Raw genomic sequence first — 17,752 nt, forward strand, 5'->3', positions numbered from 1 at the left:
ATACGATCATCTCAATAGATGCAGAAAAAGCATTCAACAAAATTCAACACCCATTTATGATAAAAACTCTCAAGAAAGTAGGCATAGAGGGAACTTACCTCAACATAATAAAGGCCATATATGACAAACCCACAGCCAACATCTATCTGAATGGTGAAAAACTGAAACCATTTCCACTAAGATCAGGAACAAGACAAGGTTGCCCACTCTCACCACTATTATTCAACATAGTTTTGGAAGTGTTAGCCACAGCAATCAGAGAAGAAAAAGAAATAAAAGGAATCCAAATTGGAAAAGAAGAAGTAAAGCTGTCACTGTTTGCAGATGACATGATACTATACATAGAGAATCCTAAAGATGCTACCAGAAAACTACTAGAGCTAATCAATGAATTTGGTAAAGTAGCAGGATACAAAATAAATGCACAGAAATCTCTTGCATTTCTATACATTAATGATGAAAAATCTGAAAAAGAAATTAAGGAAACACTCTCATTTACCACTGCAACAAAAAGAATAAAATACCTAGGAATAAACCTACCCAAGGAGACAAAAGACCTGTATGCAGAAAACTATAAGACACTGATGAAAGAAATTAAAGATGATACAAACAGATGGAGAGATATACCATGTTCTTGGATTGGAAGAATCAACATTGTGAAAATGACTATACTACTCAAAGAAATCTACAGATTCAATGCAATCCCTATCAAAATACCAATTTCATAGAATTAGAACAAAAAATTTCATGATTTGTATGGAAACACAGAAGACCCTGAATAGCCAAAGCATTCTTGTGAAAGAAAAACAGAGCTGGAGGAATCAGGTTACCTGACTTTAGACTATACTACAAAGCTATGGTAATCAAGACAGTATGGTACTGTCAGAAAAACAGAACTATAGATCAATGGAACAGGATAGAAAGCCCAGAGATAAACCCATGCATTATGGTCAACTTATTTTGGATAAAGGAGGCAAGAGGATACAATGGAGAAAAGACAGCCTCTTCAATAAGTGGTACTGGGAAAACTGGACAGCTACATGTAAAAGAATGAAATTGGAACACTCCGTAACACCATACACAAAAATAAACCCAAAATGGATTAAAAACCTAAATGTAAGGCCAGACACTATAAAACTCTTAGAGGAAAACATAGGCAGAACACTCTATGACATAAATAACATCAAGATCCTTTTTGACCCACCTCCTAGACAATGGAAATAAAAACAAAAATAAACAAATGGGACTTAATAAAACTTAAAAGCTTTTGCACAGCAAAGGAAACCATAAAAAAGATGAGAACACAATCCTCAGAATGGGAGAAAATATTTGCAAACAAAGCAGCTGACAAAGGATTAAACTCCAAAATATACAAACAGCTCATCCTGCTCAATATCAAAATACAAACAACCCACTCCAAAAATGGGCAGAAAACCTAAATAGACATTTCTCTAAAGAAGATATACAGATTGCCAACAAACACATGAAAGGATGCTCAACATCACTTATCATTAGAGAAATGCAAATCAAAACTACAAGAGTTATTACCTCACACCAGTCAGAATGGCCATCATCAAAATATCTATGAACAATAAATGCTGGAGAGGGTGTGGAGAAAAGGGTGCCCTCTTGCACTGTTGTTGGGAATGTAAATTGATACTGCCACTATGAAGAACAGTATGGAGGTTCCTTAAAAAACTAAAAATAGAACTACGATATGACCCAGCAATCCCACTACTGGGCATATACCCTGCGAAAACCATAATTCAAAAATAGACATGTACCACAATATTCACTGCAGCACTATTTACAATAGTCAGGACATGGAAGCAACCTAAGTGTCCATCGACAGATGAATGGATAAAGAAGATGTGGCACATATATACAATGGAATATTACTCAGCCATAAAAAGAAACAAAACTGAGTTTTTTGTAGTGAGGTGGATGGACCTAGAGTCTATCACACAGAGTGAAGTAAGTCAGAAAGAGAAAAACAAATACCGTATGCTAAAACATATATATGGAATCAAAAAAAAAAAAAAGAATAGTTCTGATGAACCTAGGGGCAGGACAGGAGTAAAGACGCAGACATAGATAATGGACTTGAGGACACGGGGATGGGGAAGGGTAAGCTGGGATGAAGTGAGAGAATGGCACTGACATATATATATTATCAAATGTAAAATAGATAGCTAGTCGGAAGCAGTCCCATAGCACAGGGAGACAAGCTTGGTGCTCTGTGACCACCTAGAGGGGTGTGATAGGGAGGGTGGGAGGCAGATGCAAGACGGAGGAGATATGGGGATATATGTATACATATAACTGATTCACTTTGTTATACAGCAGAAATTAACACAACAATGTAAAACAATTATACTCCAATAAAGATGCTAAAGAAAAGAAAACTCATTAAGAAACAAAGTGGGAAGAAAGATAGGTAACAAAATAAATATTCAGAATAATAACCATTTTAAAGGAATTAATTATATAGAGCAGACTGACAAAAACCTTAATAACATGTATGTTATTTATTAAAAATAATCAAGAAGTTATTTTTGAAAAGAGATAAAAACAGATGGATAGGGCTTCCCTGGTGGCACAGTGGTTAAGAATCCGCCTGCCAATGCAGGGGACACCGATTTGAGTCCTGGTGCGGGAAGATCCCACATTCTGTGGGGCAACTAAGCTTGTGCACCACAACTGCTGAGCCTGCACTATAGAGCCTGTGAGTCACAACTGCTGAGCCTGCATGCCACAACTGCTGAAGCCCGAGTGCCTAGAAACCATGCTCCACAACAAGAGAAGCCACCGCAATGAGAAGCCCATGCACCACAACAAAGAGTGGCCCCCACTCACTGCAACTAGAGAAAGCCCGTGCGCAGCAAGGAAGACCCAACGCAGCCAAAAATAAATAATTAAATTTAAAAATTAAAAAAAAAGAAAAGACTTAAAAAAAAAAAACAGATGGATATGAAAAAGAACCAATTAGTAGTCTGGGAAGGAAGAAAGATTTTTACAGAAAAAAAAAAAATTAATAGGATTATAAACCCCAGACTGAAAATAGTGGAAGAAACAATTAGAAAATTGGAAAACAGAACAGAAATTTACCCAGAATGAAGCACAGAGAAACAAAAAGTTTTTTTAATATAAAATATTAGATATAAGACATAAACAATAGATGACAAGATCTAATTTATGTCTACTAAATGCTGCAGAAAATGGAAATAACATGGAAATATCATGAAGAAGTATTATTTGAAGAATTAATAAGTATGAATTTTGCAAAAATTAAAGAAGTACATGAACACTTACATCTGAGTATTTTCTCTGGGTATTGAGCAGGGTAAATAAAGATAAATCTAGCCAAAAGGTGAGTTATCAAACATTTAGGACATTGAAGATGTTAGAAAACAAAACAAAACATAACAAAACAAAAAAAACAATGAAATCTAACAGGAAAAAAAAGAGAGACTACCATGACAATTATACTGACAGTAAACCTGTCAGTATTAAATAAATGTCAGAAAAGAATGAACAAATATTTTAAAAGTGCTCAGGGAAATTTTCTGTCGATTTATCAGTTTTTACTTAGTTAAGCTATTTTTCAGGAAGGAAAGCAAAATGGAAGCGTTTTCAGATATGCAAAAACAAAGGGAGTTTACTACTCACATACTTTCACTAAAAGATCTATTAAAGAATATACTTCAGGAAATTGACAAATTAACATATAAGGAAGTTGCCGAAATGAAGGAACAATGGTGAGACCAGAAATTGATAAAATATGTTAACAAATGTAATCAATGATTATCTTTGAGAGCAATATTTGTGTGTACACACATGTAAAACAAAGAAAATAAAAACAAGAAGTATTGTGTGTGTGTTGGGGGGAGGGGAGAGAAGGTGTTCAGTGGCTGCTGAAAACTTGATCAATCCAAAAGTTAACAAAAAAAAAAAGAAAACACAAACAGAAATCCAAAATAAGATTATAGAAGTAGGCCCAAATATAACAGTATTCTCAATAAATAAAAATGGAAAAGAGAGGATATCAGAATAGACTGAAAAAAACAATAGCACTGTATTACTAGACACAATCAAAAACAAAAATCACACACAATGGTTAAAATAAAGAAGCTGGAAAATATAAGAAAAATACAGATTAACACAGAAGGAAGTCTTGTGAATTAAGGAAAAAATGGTGAAACCAGAAATCCAAATAAGCTGGTCTATCTATACATTTTTTAATCATAAGTATCTATGACAATGTGTTAAAATTTGATTAAGCTGATTTTTTTTGTTTTATTGCCCTCTGGAACTTTCCTTAGAGTAGTAATATTTCCTAATAAATATATTGTTTAAAAAATTATATTGGATACAGAGAGCCAGGAGTATTACAGTAACTTCTCAGCTATGTCACTAATTTTGGCAACTCTATAGTCTTGAGGTAGTACATCTAGAAAATTAGAATTTTGGATTTTCAGTGGTTCATGTGTCTGCTGCATCAGTATCATTGTCACATATTAAAAAATACCTCTTGGATCAGAATCTTCAGATGGGGTCAAGTTTGATATAGGGCAGGCATGTCTATTTTTAAAGCCTACTCCCCACCCCCAAGAAGGACATCTGGATTTGGAAACCATTAATAAACAACCTCTCATTTCAAAGGAAACTGGCTATGTTTTCTCATAATCTCAAAAACAAACTGTTAATCATCTTTACTCTTCCTTTTATTGGGAAAAGATCCAAATAGTAAACCAAATTAAAGGCTAAAGACATTAGATTTATATGTATTAGCAAAAAAAGCAGAAGCAGAGCAAAATAATTATTTTTAGTAAATAATACTTTAAAAGCTTTCTATCATCTACCACAGAGGTTCTTAACACAGACTTGATAGGAGTTCAGAGGCTCTACAGAACCCCCTAAAATGTGTGCAATTGTGTGTGTACGTGTGCATTTTCAGGAGGACAGGGTCATTAGTTTTCATTTAGTTACAGAGGTTTGTAATTCTAACTAGATTAGAAACCACTGATTTAAGAAAATGACCATAAGAAACTAAAAATACTAGAAAGAACCTTCCCCAAACCTTGCAGCATTTCAATGTGATGCTAGAAGTCATGACTAAATGTTGCTTTGTGTGTAGGATTGAGCTCAGCACGAATTCATTAGGAGGTAGTGACTGAGGATCCAAGAGAGATAATTTACAGTGAAGTGCCCTGACACCTTGAAACACCGTAAATGGAAAAGGGGATTCTTTAAGCTGGTACTGTGTAGAAAAGGATGGTCAAATAGGAGACCATCATAAGAGGTTAGAAACTGGGTTCCAGTCCTGCCTTGCCCCACAAAGAGGAGTGTGGGCAAGTCACCTGGCCTCTCCTCATCAAAACGTGAAGGTAGTGGCAGGTCACTTAAAAATGCCTTCCTGTTCTAGTTCCATAATTCTACCAGAAACAATGTTCTCTCCTCCAAAACAGAAGATAAACCAACATCACACCCCAAGTACAGATCTAAATGCAATCCAGAAAATCCAATGAAGGATCAGAAATAGAAAAATCCAATTTTAGAAACAAAATTAATTTTGCTAATCCAATAATCTGAACATCAATTCCGTGAAAAATTAGCACAATACACTGTACCTCTTTGAGCGAATAATTAAGTTTCAGCAAGCAGAAAAAGGCCATTAGGATGACTAAAAGTTAGGAATGTGATTCTCCTTTCAAGGTGTTCTCATTTCTCTTGAAAGTTCAAAATTAACAAATTAGATAAGCTTGGGCAGGCTTCTATTCACTGGCAGTCAGCCCAAACCACCATTTATCCTAGGAGTCCTACAGTCAAAGCACGATCATATGAGCTTATGCCTACTAGATCCTTTGAGTTGTGACTGCATTAGTCTTTAGCTGACCCAAACTATTAGTATTTATTATTCCTAAAAGTCTATCTAGTTAATCCCCTGGTTTCCAAACTGTGTGCCAAGCCATCATGGAATACCTGAAGCAAATTCACAGGGCACAAAGATATTTTAAAATTTAAAGGGACACACATCTATATTTCTCAGACCTCCTTTGAACTGCTAGCATGGTTTCAACTTTAAGTCTTGCTACATTCCTTTCTATGACATTGGATATTTGCAAAGTTAGGTTTTTGATGATTGCTATGTAACACATAAGTGTAAACTAAGTAATACACAAAATTCATTGTGGAATAAGAAATGAGGGAGGCAATATCCAACCTGATTCCAGAGCTTTAAAAGTTGTAAGGTATCCAACAGTTACGCATATTCCATTAGTAAGTAATTGTGGTTATTTAAGAATGAAATAAAAATATGATTTTGTGTTTCAATTTCTGTGTATTAGCTTTTTTTCCAAATGTTATGTTAGGACATAAATACTAAGTTATTTGGACTTACCAACTTAATGAACAGAAAAATCACCGAGACACCAAAAGTCATGAGAAAGTTTGGGAAGCACTGGTTAAGTGTCAAGAGTGGTCCAAAGCTTGGATGGAAAACAAGCTTTACATTCGAAGTTGTAGGGCATATATTTGTTCTTGGATTATACAATATAATAGGAGGAGAGGAAGAGGAGAGGAAAGAGGAGAAGAATGAGGAGGAGAAGCAGTAGAAGAAGAAAAAGAGGAAATAGTAGTGGTGGTAATATTAGTAATAATAGTATTAACTGAGTTCTTACTACGTGACAGGTGTTATGCTAAGCACCTTATCTAACTTAATTTCTTTCAGTCTCATGACTGTTCATCCAGACAGTATGCTCTCATAGGTACTGAATATCCTCTGTTGTGGTTAGTAAACAGCTGTTATTTCAGTCCTTCAAGGGCTCCCCCACTACTCTGGCAGTCCCAGCCCCTTCCCCAGGTAGCCCCCTGAACTACCTACAATACAGCAATTAAAGTAGCCAGAGAGGGAGTCCCCAGAACCCTGCTCCAGCCCTATGACTGGCATTGCTATGATTGATCAAGTCCTGGGCCTTCTTAATTGTTAATTAAATATTTAGCATTCAGTTAAGTTGATTCCTCATGGGAATACTATGAGGAAGGTGCTTTTACTCTCAGATTTAGATGTTGATCTTGATTCCAGTTCTATGTGACTCCCAAGTCTGGGTTCTTCACCACCATACGTAGGTAACTAAGCACCATCTAGTTAGAACTGCAACACATTTCTATCACACGTTTGACCAATAGGCCTAGATTCCAGTATCTGGAACACCTTGGACCTGCAGCCACTTCACATTCTTCTTGATTTGAGCAGCAATCTTAAACATAAGGGACTCTTTCCAAGGAAGTTCTTCATTAGCTGACATCAACTTTCCAACTTGCAAGCACACTTTCTAATATTCTATAGTAGAATTTTAAAAATCAATAAACATCATCTATTCTGCAAGAGGCAAATCACAATGGTTTAAATCCCACAGTGTCTTGCTTTTCAGTAGTGAATGGAAAGAATCATCTTAGCAGGCTTGGCTGGCAGGAGCAGCTTCCACAGTTGGCTATACCTTTCCCAAGTGATGCTGGCAGAATGACCCTCTCCTGGCCCCAGGGTACCTACACACTCTCAGGGCACTCTCAATGTTACTAGAAGGAACCTGGGAGTTTCCTTTCTGAGTTGACATAGGAGTATAACTTTTTCAGAATACAGCATATCTAGTGATAGCAAATCACCTCAAGAGAATTGCTTCCTCTCCTTGCAGAATGAGGTTTGGATCTCCATCCCTTTGAGATTGGTGGGAAGAGTTGTCAAGAGCAATTCCTCTATTTTTAATCAGCTATACTTCAATAGAAAAGGGCAATTATTTTTAACCAAGGAAGGGTGAAATTCCACCCCCACCACAGAGTCCTTTTTCTGTTGACTATAGGACATGGTTTCCTCCCTCTCCCAGACTACGATTTCTTCAGACTGACCCCACAGTGTGCTCCTATTGAGTAATACCATGAGATTCTTGATGGAACAAAAGCAGCTGCTGCCCTCCTTCCCAGAGGAAGGTCTTCACTCTTCTATTTGTATCTATTCTCACCTATCATGAGGTCACCCTTCCACTCCCCTAATATAAATCTGAATTATCCATTAAACTGAAGTGATTATAACATGATCACAGTAAAACAAATGTCATCAAGCTTGATTTTGGGTGAATAAGCAACTTTCTGGAAACAAAATGCCCTTCACTTTTCCAGGCACTATTAAGTAAATTTCCTTTTTCAGGGCTCTAATCAGCATCCTTAAAGGGCAAATTCATCTCCTATGGGTAATGATTTGCTCCCACTGAATAGTTTAATTTACTCCAGCTCACCAAAGGTTCAGGTCCACTGTAATTAGAATACTATTAACTAGGTATAGCAAGGACAGTCATTTTTGTCTTTACTCTGCCCTAATTTTACAAGTTCTCAGGGTAAGTTTTCAAAACTCCAGGTATTCAGAGCCAGATATTCAGAGTGGATCTGCTTGATGCAATTAGAGAAGAGCTCCCTGGGCTGAGAAAATTGGAGGGTAGATTAGTTGTTTGGTAGAAAATTTAGTGTCTAAAGGTAGAAATGAATTGATACCTTTATTTAGGTAACCAACACATGTAAAAATTAAACCTAGAATAAGAGTAAAATAAATATTCAAATGAATGTACTTTAGAGTTAATAGGCACTTAGCTTCCACGTCCTCAGTTTGAAGTTAAGACAAATTAAGGTTGGCGGAGGTTATCAATCAAAGGCACATAACTAGTTAATGGAAGAGCCGAGTTAGAACCTAAGTTTCTTGCATCTCAGGTTTCCATTATTTCCCATACACCATATGGCCCTGCAAATGGTCTAGAAAGAAAAGCTATACTTTTTCTTTTTAACTCTTTGTATATTCTTTGAATAAAAATACAAACAACCAAGTCCAAACATCCAATTTCATTCAAAACCAACTTACTAAACATTTTTCATGTGCAAGATATTATGTAAGATACTAAAAAGGGGCTGGAAAGTTGACCGATATATCCTCTGCCCTCAAGGAACATACAATCTAACAGTAATCTAATAATAGTGTCCTTTTTTTCCTTGAGCAAAATAGTCTAGTTAATCTCTAAATTTTTACCAAGTTTTTTCAAACAGGAATTGATTTTATTTTTGAGATTTGACAGCTTTTATCAGACTATAATCCTTCCTGATATGTAACATTACTTTTGGACAGATCTTGTCCTTAAAGCTCAGCATTCCCCTTTCCCTTTGCAAATTTGGAAGTCAGTTTACAGGAGCCACACCTGAATGAATTCCTAATGACCTACTTTAACTATTGTGAATTTGCCTTAAGTAGTGTGATTAACCTCTCCTGTAAAAGATCTTTTTCTAAATATAGAGCAGAGCTACTGTAATGGGAAGAAGCCCTTTTGGATGCTGAAGTTCTCCCTCAGTCAGGGAGGATAGTGTTGGGGGGATGCACAGAAGTCACCTAGAGAAACTGCCAAAATCAACTTTTAATGAGCTCTGAAATAATCCTATACACTCCCTGCAAAAGAATAGATGGGTTTCTTAGTGGAGAGAGGAAATAAAGAGCTTCCACTGATGATAAAGCTTCCCCCATTTTTTTGCTTATCTATAAATTTTATAGATAGAAACTGTATTAGAAAGAAGATAGGCAAAATTATATGTCAAAGAAGGAGCATCTGTATTTTTAATTCCATCACTAGCTTACTGACATTGAGAAGGAACAGAAGTCCAATGCCCCACCTGATCTATAATACATATGTGTCCTATGCCTACTGAGTCAAAGAATTAACAGAAGTAATCAGGACAGTGATTTTTATGCTGGAGCCTTCACAGGAGAGCATTTAGACTGTGAAGCTTAAGAAGGTGAAAATGAAGAGCATACAATGTCAGCAGAGCTATAAAAATTGAATGGGCTGAGAGTATGAGCAAGTTCAGGACAGAGCTGAAACTTCTTATTCACAGATTTCAAAATGATGTGTCGAGACCTATTTGTACCATTTGGGACTTACAGTCCAGCAACTCTTAGACTCCATGTATGGCCTAAAAACATCTGGCATGAAATTGCAACTGCTCTGGATCAGATTGCCTAAAGTTGAATCGCACAGTCGGTGTCTCAAATTAGGCCAGGACCAATGTCAAAATGGTGCTTTATCTTCTGTGCAACCAACTCAGTGCAGCTGTTTCCCTTCCACCGTCATGAGATTTCTCGTGTCAGGACTGCCTCAGAAGTGCCAGTCCTGTCTTGCCCATACAAAGTAGAAGGACTGGGAGTCAGACGTTCAATCATGTAGTACATGTTTATTGAGCACCTGTAATCAGCATGTGTAATGCAGGGCATTGAGAAAGCAGGATAAATGAGACCCATCCAGCTCCTCTGCCATTCACAGTAGTAATGATCCCACATACAGGATTCCAGAACATATCTTTTCCCAAATATTCTGTTCCATTGTCAGACATGTCCTGCCTCTTAATTCATTAAATAGAGTCACTGCATAACTCTTAAAGAATGGTAAAATTGGAGCTGTTGAAATTTCAGCATGTGGCATTTAGTATGCAGGGATTTGAAGTAGGAGAAGAATCTTTGTACTTTTAAAGGTAAGATGGCATGGAATTGAAAAGGCCTTGGTTATAAAAGGCAACCAAGAATCGTGCAATTTCAGATGGTATTAAATAAACTTTACCCCCCGTTGGACCAAATAAATTAGAAAACATGTAATAGGGCCAACTCACTGCATAACTTTGGGGATGCCCTTTGTATCATAGTCTAAATCAATGGCACCCTTGAAGTTGTGCAGTGCACAGCATGCATGGGCTATATGCAGAAAGTCTGTATGGATGTAAATAATACATTATGAACTATCAGTCACCTTTGGACCTGCACGCTTTCCCAGTTACATCTAATGTTCTTCAAACTTCTTTCTCACTGCCTGTCACAGGGTCATACCCAATAGGATGTGGGATATGAAGATCTTTCTTCCCATTGCCTCATATCATAGGAACAAGATGCCTTTAATAGGAAAGTCCAGCACTGCAGGAGCCTTACTATATACCAGATGCTTTACTAAGTACTTCACCTTTAATATTTAATCCTCAAAACCATAAAGGGGGTATTATTAATATTCCCATTCTATAAAGAGAAAATTTGTCCAAGGTCACATAGCTAGTAAATCTAGCTATGTCTGGGTTCATAACGCCCACCCTTTACTGCCTCCCGTTTTTTATCCATTCAGTGATTTGATCATCAGTAAATATTAATTGTGTGTCTACTATATGCCAGGCACTGTTCTATAGTGAACAAGACAGAAGTACCTGTCCTTGGGGACTTTACATTATAATGGATTAGACAGACAATAAGCCAGTAAACAAGGATTTTTTTTTTTTTAAAGATAATTTCTCAAGTAGTGGCAAGCCCTATGCACAGAATGAAATGGGTAACAAAATACAAAATGACTGCTTGAGGGTGGGGAAGCCTACTTAACTGCGGTGGTCAGAAAAAGATGATGATTAAGTGAAAGCTTAGTAAAAAGAAAGAGCTAGTCATGCACAAATATGGGGGGAAAATACTATAAAAGTTCAAAGGCCATGAGGTGAGAACAATGCTGGCATGTTTCAGAAGAAGAAGGTCATGTGGTCAGAGTATGTGAGCAACAGAAAGTGTGGTACAAAATATGGTCAGTGAGGTAGGCAGGGACAAACTATGGGGGCCTGGAAAGGTGTTTGGATTTTTTTCATAAATACAATGGAAAGTTATTGGAAGGTTTTAAGTAGGAGATTTATATGACAGGACTTATGAAATACAAAACAATATCATCTTGGTCTCAACATGGAATGAATTATATAGGTGGGCAAGAGTGATAACAAGGAACCAATTAAGAGACGCTTGCGGTTCCACAGTAAGAGATAACAGGGATTTGACCTAGGACATAATGGTGAGGGCAATAAGAAGTGGTCTGAATTCAGTGGCATAGCTATCAAAAGTTGGGGATGGCTTGCATATGGAAAATGAAGAAAAGGGAGGAATTAAGGATGTCTCCTAAGTTCTGCCCTGAGCAATTAGGTGGAGATGGTGTCTTTTACTGAGTCAGAGAAGAGTGTGGGAGTCTTGGTTTGAACAGATATTTGGAAAAACAATCATTTGTTCTTGCTCATGTTAAGTTTGAAGTGCCTTCAAGACATTCAAGTGGAGATGCAGAGTGGATGTCCCAAACTTAGAGGGAGTCATCGATGTAGAGATTTGATAGTTATCAACTTAAAAGTCAGAAAAGTAGAGATTTAATGTCATCGATGTGGAGTCATCAATGCATTCAGTAAAATGGGACTAGAAGAATTCCTTTGGGGAGATATAGTGGGCAAAGTTAAAATAGAGAAGAGGGTTGGAGATAATCCTTCAACATTGAGAGGAACAGCCAGGGGACATGGAAGAGAAACTAGCAGGGCAGGAGAAACCCAGAATGATGCCCTAGAGAGTCCTTCCCTTACCTTTAAAATGGAGAAAAAAATACCAAGCTTGATTACCACCCCAGGAGAGTTATAAATGTCAAATGCGACACTATAGGTTAAAGAAAGGAATTATAACTTAAAAAGAGCAACATAATTAGAGAATATTTTTTTAATTAGTTCATCTCTGCCATGTACTAAATTTATGAATTTGAGCAAGTAATTTTCCTCTCATTCTCAGTTTATGAATCTGTAAAATGATACCAGCCTCATAGCATTTTTGTATTTTTTTATAGATTAAATGAATTAAGCACTTAGGTTGACTGGCTTATAGTAAGTGCTAAAAACATGATGACTTGGAGATGCCTTATTGGCATCATGGTCCAATAGAGAAAAAGCCTGGACTTTGGCCTTAAAATGACCTTGTTTTAAATCCCAGCTCTGCCAATGGACCTTTAGAAAGTTGTTGAACCTCTCTGAGTCTACTTCCCCATCTCTAATACAGAGAAAATAATACCTACCACTTGGTGGCATAGAGGGGATTAGAATGACAGATGAAAGGTCCTGGTAAATAGAAACCACTTCATAATGTATAGCTTTTACTTTATTTATGGTCGTTATCATTGCGTAAGTCACATGGCTAGAATATAGCACAGCTCAGAGCACAGGTTCCAAATTCCAGCCCTTGGACTCTAAGTTCAGTGCTCTTCCTAAAAGATCCTGTCACTCAATAAGCACTCTCCAAGCAATCTGTTTGACATCTTTAATGAGATGAGTAACACCTTCCTTAGAATTCGTGTCCCCACCCCCTCCCAGACCATAAGTTCACAATCATTAACATCTATGATCTAATGGTTTCACAATGCCTTGGCGCTCAAAATAGCTTCCCTGGGAGGAAGAAACATCCTCTTGCCTTCTCCACTGAGATTGTAATGATGAATAACAAAACTCTGTTCTCTAACTGCAGTGAGTAGCTAGCTAGCAGGAATGGAGAGAGAGATGAATTTCCATATTTACCCATAAAGAGGGCATGTCTTCCCATGTACCCTACCTATATTTTAGGATTAAAAAACATTTGGAGTCGTAAGTCAAAAACTTAATTGCATATTTGACCCATCTCTGTTTTGACATTAAAAACTGGTGAGAAAAGGATGGTTATTATGAATAAATATTACAATTATCTTCAGTAAAAATTCTTTGAGTTCCTCAGACGAAAGATGTTTATATGGCATATAATGATGATTCTTCTATGATTAGCTATATTCTATCCCAAAATCACTTAGCAAAGTGTGTGAATAACATTACTAACCATGGGTATTGTATTTTATATTTATATTTTCAAGGTTTTATTGCTATACGAATATTATTCAAATCGTTTTCTCTAGCCAAGTTTTGTGTGTTTACTTTGAATAACAGACCTTCACTTGAAACAAATACTATTAAAATGGCTCCCACACAAGGAAATTAAAAGAAGTGAGATGAAGTTGACTGGTTATACACACATACACTGAGTGTGAAATGAAACATGAGAAAGAAATAGAAAGCTTTTGAAGGAGATGAAGTAGAGTTTGAGTGGTAGATGTAATAAAGCGAGGAATCAGAAACAAATTCTCTATGAATTAAACTAGGCTACAGTTATGCTCTTACTAGAATCTAAATCCACCTGATAGGCACTATAAGGGATTGCAAAAGATCTAATTTTTACCCTCAAGGAGTTTATAGGATAGCCAAGAAAGCAGTGCACACACACACACACACACACAGGGACACAAGTACACACACACACACACACTTAAAATACTTATAAAGCAATATAGGAAAATGTGTAAATCATACAGAAAAAAAAAAAAAACTTAGTTTACAGTTAGCTTTGTAATAAAACCCAGAAAACCATCTACGTATATAAATGGCACAAATACCTGATTTGATTGTGTGTTACCACATTTGACTTATTTATTCTTATGAACTAACTTACAATTCTTTGGGACAGTCAAATTCTACCTCCTAGTTTCTCTGTCCCACTGTCCTGATGCCCTGTTGTGATGCACTAGATAGTGGACAAGCTGTCAAGAATCCCTGCTGTTCAGCCAAACTAATTGAAGAGGCCACAGTTGATATGCTTCAGGAAATATTTGAGGCTCTTTAGGTTCATGTATATTACATCATAGATGTAATACAACATAGAAAGATGTTCCTTTGGAAATCCCAATATCCCAGAGGAAAATCAGAATTTTAGAATTAATAGTGTAACAGCCAATTAATATGACTACCTAGGCATCCTAAAGGGGAGTGATGGGGCAATGGACCACACTGCTGGGGAAGTTGGACAATCTGATAATGCAGCAAAGATAGGGAACGAAGGGCTCTGGTTCTGTCCATGAAAAGCCAGGTGAACTTGTGAAGGCTGCTTCTCTTTGGATTCTCTGTACCACACTGACAGCAAGACTGCAAAAAACTAATCTCTTTCTAGTCTTAATGGAAAGCCTCACACAGGTGATTCCATTAACCTTGGAATGTTTTTAGGGTACTGGAGTTCTTCCACAGAGAAAAGGCCAGTTCCCCACATCAAGGCCTGTGGAGATCAGCTATGTACCTCTATACAGTACATTACTCTTTTACTCTATTCAAGTTCTGTGCTCTCATCGGTGCCCAGACCAAGTCCCAACTCATCCAGGTAACCCTCTCCTCCTCCCCCTTCTCTGGTTTCCAATAACATTTCCTGTGCCACATGATTTGTTCTTCTTATTTAATATTGACTATTATGATTTAAATGCTTTCTCAAATTTGCCTTGTTCCTTTCCCTAGAATGGTAGGCTTTTCTAAAACATGGACTATATTTCAATAGTACTTCTGTTTACTTCCTGGGGAACCTAAGATTGTCCTTTGCATTGCATCTTTTAGATTTCTTCATGGTACGTATTAAGTGAAACATAAATAGTTATTGAATTGAGGTTGTTACACCTTGAGTCTTTAATAGGTAACCAAGGATAATATCAGACCCAGGACTGAGGACAGTCATGAACACCATGCTTCTCAAGCAGCAGGAAGCATGATAGAAGGCAAAGAAAAAAACCACAGTGGAGGACAGTGACAGACTGTTCAACAAATATGATTGAGTGTCTTCTAAGTTAGGCATTAGAGATAAGATGTGTTATCAGCTCTTCACTCTAGAGCACTGGGTTCCTGCAGGTGCTCTGGGTCTGATATCTAAAGTCAGTGAAGGTCTGGCCACACATAGTCTCTGAAATGTGTTGAAATTGGTGATTACAAAACAGCTATAAATACATAGATTAAAACTACTCTGGGTCCATCTATGAAACTAGGGCAATAATGCCTAGCCACACAAATCTGCAAAATGCTTCAGATAATTCTCTAGTTGGGTAGATATTTCTATGCCCAAGACCTTTGTCACTTCAAAGGAGCAAATGAAAACTGATAGGCACCAAGGATGGCCAGTCTATCCCATACTGGCCCTGTTTTTGACATGCTACAAAGACCCATATTTGGCTTGTGGACTTTCTTTAAATATGTTATCTAAGACCAGAAATCATTTTTAATTAAGAAATTGCCCCATTGCATTTGTACAACAGTCAAAATTTGTTCATTTAGGAATTCTGTTTAAAAGCAATCTAGTTTTGTTGAACTCTGTATAATGTTAAAAAAAATCTGAGTCAAGTTTTGGGTGCTCCTGGGATAAACCTTGAGTGAATGTGCCCCCTCATGACTAGGAATTCACAAGAGATTTACACCTTCATAGAGAAACCATTCAACACCTGATGATTTCTTCTGATTTGGCTTTAACCAGGAAATAAAATTCTCCTTGAACAACTTGATATGTTTGAGCTAAGACTCCAAGAAACATATGGGATGCAAATGCATTCTGTCTGAGCCCAACAAAAGATTTCCTGAGCTCCTTGCAAACTGGGTTCTGGGCACACACTTCTGATATCTCCCTATGATAAACCCAGCCCAATAAATCAAGTACATCATGTATAAGAAATAACGCATAAAAGATACTGAAAAATATCATATAACTACATGAATAATTTTGTTTATAAATTTAGTTCTACCAGTTATAGAGAAATATAAAAGAAACCAAATTTCTAGGGAGAAGCAGATATACAATAGAAGATGGATTATCCATTATTCCTCTGGAATAGTTCATTGTCTACAATCTAATACTCCACTGGACCTAGGCAGGCATATCCTGTAGGATCACACCTGATGCCTTCATATATTTCCATGCTACTCTGGGGATCATTCCTTAATCTGAGAGTCTCATAATATATAAAATCAAAGTTGGAGCTATGTGTCTGAGAGCAGGGCTGAGTGATTAAACTTAGCACATTTTTAAAACTGAAATGAGGAAGGCCAGAGTTCTTCTGGCTTTGCCTTTGTCAGAGGATATGCAACCCATCCCACTTAAGATACCATAATCTTGCTCTATTTGGTTTGTTAAATAATTATTTATATACTGTGCCAGGTCCTTTGCTAGGTACAGGAGGTACAAAGGTAACTGAGACAGGAACTCATTCTTGAGATGAAGGTAAAACTGGCCACATATGCACAACAAACCTCACACAGTCAGCCTTTGACTGTTTCCCGGGCTCTGTAGCACTCCACACAGTTGGCTCAGACCTATCTACTACCCCCACCTTCTTTTGTTCTCAGGATCAATTCTGACCATACGTGAAAGTGACTGAACATTCAGCAGCTGGTCATCAATTTTCTTGGACTGGAGCCACAATTTGCCTTCCAATACTAATAAAAGTCAGGGACTAGACTCAGCTCTTTCCAAACATTATTTTCTCGACTCCTCAATTATTATTCAATCCATTTTACAAAAGCAGAAACTGAGAATCTGAGGAGTGATATATCTTTCCCCAAATCACACTGTCAAGTAAATGATGGAACAAGGATTTGGGCCTAGACTCGTAGGACCTCAAAAATCTATTCTAAAGGAAGCTCAAGGTCTTACTGCAAAGCCCAGCACTAGACCTACTTTCAGTTTTCACCAATGCTTACCCCTCCTTCCCTATTTCCAGTCCATCTAAGAATCAATACTTCATATTCCCCATGACTGTCAACCATCTCTTCTGCCTCCCCAAGCAACCATAACTGACTATTTGCCTGACCTAGCCATACCACTAGAAGGCCTTTGGCTTTCCAGAAAGTAGTTCCCACAGCTCCTGTCCCTGCTGGTGAGGAAATCAGTGCCAAGGCCCTACACCACCCCACCAACCATGATCATACAGTTTTCAGGGGGCACAGCTTTTAGGATAACACTTCTCTCCTCCTTTTTTTGTTGCTGTGTAAGAATGAAGAGTACAGAGGGGAGCCCTCTCTGTGCTTA

Source organism: Balaenoptera acutorostrata, chromosome 1, assembly GCF_949987535.1.
Source record: "Balaenoptera acutorostrata chromosome 1, mBalAcu1.1, whole genome shotgun sequence".
In the NCBI taxonomy this organism is placed as follows: Eukaryota; Metazoa; Chordata; class Mammalia; order Artiodactyla; family Balaenopteridae; genus Balaenoptera; species Balaenoptera acutorostrata.